Source organism: Epargyreus clarus, unplaced genomic scaffold (assembly GCF_041222505.1).
Source record: "Epargyreus clarus isolate Ecla_fem2 unplaced genomic scaffold, WU_Ecla_fem_2.2 ptg000002l, whole genome shotgun sequence".
NCBI lineage: Eukaryota > Metazoa > Arthropoda > Insecta > Lepidoptera > Hesperiidae > Epargyreus > Epargyreus clarus.
The window spans coordinates 4,527,419-4,532,646 of NW_027332210.1; positions in this window are offsets into that span (position 1 = coordinate 4,527,419).

Consider the following 5,228-nt stretch of genomic DNA (forward strand, 5'->3'; position numbering starts at 1 on the left):
GTTTGCAGAAGTCCCGCAGGCTTAGTGTTCGACGGCTTGTATCTCTGGCATTTCATGCAACATCGGACGTAAGCTTCTATTTGGATTCTCATACCTTTCCAATAATAACGCCTGGCTATTCGGTCCAAGGTCTTCTGAGCTCCATAATGACCAGCTGTGGGTTCATCGTGGTAGGTAGAGATAACCGCTAATTGCTCTGCTTTGGGTACAACCAGTTTGCTCTCGTCATGTTCTGAGTTAGGATCATAGCGATATAGTATTCCATTGCTTATGAGGTAACCTTTCCTGCTCCAATAGATGGCATCTTCTTCATTGGTGCTCTCTAAGGCATTAATTATTCTCATAAGGTCGTCGTCGGATTGTTGTTTACTTCGTATCTCCTCCGATGGGACTGTAGGCATGTCGACGGTCACGGAACATACCCCGCACGCTTCTTGACCCTCGGGGTTGCAACATGGTCGGGATAAGGCGTCAGCAACCACGTTGGTCCGTCCAGCGATATATTTAATCTTCAAGTCATAAGCTTGTAATTGTAAAGCCCATCGAGCAAGCCGACCCGTCGGAGATTTTAATGACATGAGCCACTTAAGAGCTTGGTGATCTGTCAATACTGTTATAGGGGTTCCTTCTATGTAGCCACGAAATTTATTCACTGCCCAGACCACTGCAAGCGCTTCCCTTGCCGTTGTGGAATAGTTTCGCTCTGCGGGTTTTAGTAATCGGCTAGCGTATTCAACCGGATGTTCCTTTTCTTTCTCCCCCTGCACTAGTACCGCCCCAATAGCGTAACTGCTAGCATCTGTTTTTATTATGTAGGGTTTACTTTCATCAGCTTGGGCTAAAACAGGTTCCATCATTAGAAGTTCGCGCAGTCTTTTAAAAGCAGAATTTTGCTCCTCAGTCCACTCCCATTTCGCGTTTTTCTTTGTGAGTCGGGTTAGAGGTTCCGCAACTTTGGCAAAATTTGGTATAAACCTTCTATACCAGGAGCACATCTGTAGAAAGGAGAGGAGATGCTTAACATTACTAGGTTGGGCCATACTAGTTATTGCTTCCACCTTTTCTTGGTCCATCTCCAAACCATTAGCAGTAATATAGTGTCCCAAGTATTTTATTTTGGGGCAACAAAACCGGCACTTTGCCTTATTTACTGTAAGGTTAAACTCTTTTAACAGATCAAATACTTCCTGCAGATCTTGCATATGGCGCTCCAGGCAGCTTGACAGAATAACTAAGTCATCCAGATAAACTATCAATGTTATATGACTTAGTCTTATACGGAAACGGTCCATTAAACGTTGGAAAGTGGCCGGAGCATTCCTGAGACCAAATGGCATTCTTTTTTTGAATGCATACATCCCAAACGGTGTTATGAACGCAGTTTTAATCTGATCCTCGTCCCTTATCTTGATTTGCCAGTAACCAGCCCGAAGATCAAGGGTTGTCATGAATGGTGTTCTTCTTGCCTTGTGAAGAAGATCGTCGATTCGAGGGAGTGGATAGACATCTGGGGTAGTAATGGCGTTTAGCCGTCTATAGTCTATACAGACACGTGTGGAGCCATCTTTCTTGGGTACAAGAACAACAGGCGCAGCCCAAGGAGAAACACAGGGTACTATTATTCCTTCAGCCAACATCTTGGTCACTTCATCCTGAAGGAGTTGCTTTTTAGCTGGGGATAGTCGATATGGAGGTACCGCTACTGGCTGATGATGACCAGTGTCAATGGAATGCTCGGCTTGGGTACATGGTTTGCCATTAGAGACAAAGACAGTCTCATTCGCCTGCAATAACCTCTCGATTCCTTTGTCTGATAGCTCTTTCTCGGCGTGTATAGTTGCTATACCAATAGTTGCTATGTCCGTATGTGGAAATAAGCCCTCAGATTCCGGTGTTAGCTCAGCTTGGTAATCTTCGGTAGCTTTACATGCATCTTCGAACATATAATCCATGTAAGATAAGTCACCGTCGAAAGGGACTCCTTTTCGTTTGGCTGGCGATAGCGTTAGGCGAATAAGTGGCAGTTTGGCTGGCTTCCGGTAGGGCAGCTGTTTCAGCTTTATCAACATTTGCGATGGCTACTTCGTTTTTAAAAGATATGAAGTCCTCGCTGTACAACTCTTGCGGGTTGTTTTCGTCACCACTGAAGTGCCACGTGAATTGGGGAAGGTCCAACACCATTAAGGCATCCTGGATGAATCCAACGCCGAGAAGGGTTCGGTTCTCCCGGGATTCCGGCAGAACAATAAAGGTTGTCCTGATGGTGCGACTGCAGATAGTGACATTAACCATTGTAGAAAGTACCTTCTGATTACGCCGGATCCCGTCTGCCAGAGTGACCACGACACGCTCTTCTAAGAAGGTGGATCCAGCCTTACGCAGATGTAAGTATAATTCATAGGAGGCTATATTGGATTTGGCGCCGGTGTCAATAAAGGCTGCCCCAGTTTTTCCTTCGATTGTGACAAACACAACGGGCCTGGCTCTGGCATCCGTCTTGATTCCGAGTGTACAAAATCCTATTTCTTTTGGTGCCCCGTCGGATTTTCTATTTTTATGGCACGTGGTACAGTTACTGCGCACTACGCCGGGAGCTCCGCAGCCATAGCACGAGAACTGTCTTCCTGTAGTTGGCGTTTTCTGCGTTGCCGTCGCTTCTGATGGGATGGCTGCAAGATGAAGTGTATTTGCCGAACGCTTTGCATCCGCGCTTGCCTTTTTGGTGCAGGTCTCTATTGTGTGATTCGTTAACCGACAATACCTGCACCTGATCTTTGTAGGTTTTTTCGAAGAAGGCTCCGCATGAGTAGTCAGTTTTTGAGCAGGTACATTATGTTTGGTGCGCAGAAGTTGTTCGGCCCCTTCGGCGGCTTCGAGTAGCCCATCGTAAGAATTGAAAGAGTGTCGAGATACTCTTTCACGGATCTCCAGACTTAGAAGACCAAAGAGCATATCAAGCTGCTGGGACTCCAACAGCTCTGGACTTGGCAATAAGGAGAAGAGCATCCGCTTCTGAGCTATGAATGACTCCGTCGTAACGCCTGGTTCCTGAGGTGAGGACATTATTTCTTGATAGATTACGTATGCAGGTCTCTTCGGCGCAAAAGATTTTCTAAGGCGTGTCTGGAATTCATCCCAAGTGTGTACTTTGCCCTTCATTCCTTGCCACCATATGCCTGCTTCCTCCTTAAGGACGAGAGGAAGTCCGGCTAATGCATCCTCGTCGCTTATTCGCTCCGAGCTTTTGAATACATTGATTGCGGCCAGAAATGCTTCAAGTATATCGGATTCTTTGCGCCCGTCATACGTTATTTTGCAGGTGGTGAGAGATCCAGATTTGGGCGTCATTGCAGCTAATAATCTCTCGAACTGGGTTTCAGAGAACGATACAGCCATGGCTTTGGTTTGACGAGACTTCTGGTGTTGAGGAGCACGTTTAGCCACTACGAGTTTCGGTCTTGATGTGCGTCGTCTGGCCTTTACTGGTGTTGAAGTTTCAGCCGACGTAGATGGTTCAGGCTTCATTTGCTCTTGATCGCAGACCTCCTTCCCACGGTCCCGGGTTCAGTATGAGGCACGACGTTGGGCGTCAGTGTAGCGGGGGTCGGAGGGGTGTGGTGCGGTGCGAAGACAAACGCCGTGGTGATGGGACGATAATACTTTATTTTGCTAATACAATTAACTTGATCCCTATTACTATGCGTGCAATCCGTTATGGCCCGGTAATCCGATACCACATACGAAATTCTCACGACAATGGCAATACTGTACGATCCGTAATTAGCTCGGGAATCCGTAACTAAAACGTATACACACAGTATCGACATCCACCTTATCTACAAATTAACTAAAGTCATCCGCCCTACTTATACAAGCTACACGATACAAACGATAGCGCGATTCAGTTTTCGTACAACGCCATCTCTTAGTCGGTGCAGTAACTACATGCATTGCTCACCATCGCGGTTAGTGGCTGCGCCAGCGCTTTGATTCTGTTCGTTACAAAATTTAATTGAAAATTAAATTTTGCAACATCAAGATAATAAGAAAATTCTATTCTGAGTGAATGTTAAAAACATACAGAATGTGCAGGCTTTGGGTTGCCTATTATTTACGTGGACCAACTACTGGGTTGTCATGTATAAACAGGTATTTCGCTGGCAACTACTTTCACTCATGATGATAATAGATAAAATTTTATATCAGTAGAAGCGCTGTTTTATTGTGAACAAGTTGATATAGGGTTGTCTGCAAAATGAAAATTAATTTTTCAAAAAATAATTAAAATTATCCTGTCCAGGATTTTTTTAGCAATCGCTTCGGATCTTCTACTATTATTTTGTAGACTTTTTGTAGACAGATGTTTTATTTTTATTATAGAATCATATGACCATGCAGTTCGTCTAACGGTAAGGTAAGGTAACCGATCATGGAAATCTGTAACCAACTGCAGCTTAGACTTGATTCCTACCTGCGATTGGCCGCAGATGCGTTACTGTTATTGAAAACTACGTTGGAATGATCTAAAAGTGATTCTTTATTTTTGACTAGCTGACCTGGAAAACTTTGTACCGCGTCAAAATCTATTTATCAAATATATTTCATATAAAATATAGCCTAGGTTACTCGTGGATAATGTAGCTTTCGAATGGTGAAAGAATTTTTAAAATCGGTCCAGTAGTTTTTGAGCCTATTCATTACAATCAAACAAACAAACAAAGTTTTCCTCTTTATAATATTAGTATAGAAGTATAGATAATATACAAGTAGCAAACGAGCATTCTGTCCACCTGAAGATAACTGGCTACTGCCCATTGATATCATCACCCAGATGACATAAGAGTCCTGCAAAGTCGGCCATATTGTTGCTACCCTGAGGAATAAGTTGAAACGCCTCGGATATATATTTCTCCCTTACCACAGCCTTCCAACCGGAACATGCAGCGCTGGTCACTGTTGTTATTAGAGAAAAGGTGTAGCGGTGGTGCCTCCGGACTCGAAACACTAAGCAATATCACTTTCATTACTACATCCTTCAAATCAGAACACGGCAGCTAGCAATAAAAAAATCTTTGATTGTAACTTTAAAATAACTTCAATTTTCGAAACTTTTCTGCAATAAATATATAAAAAATATGTATAAAAATCCCTCTCGCCTGTCTACTTCATAGAGGCGAATGGATATTGTTTCTAGCGAATATAGGTTACATTTCAACCCGAAAATGTCT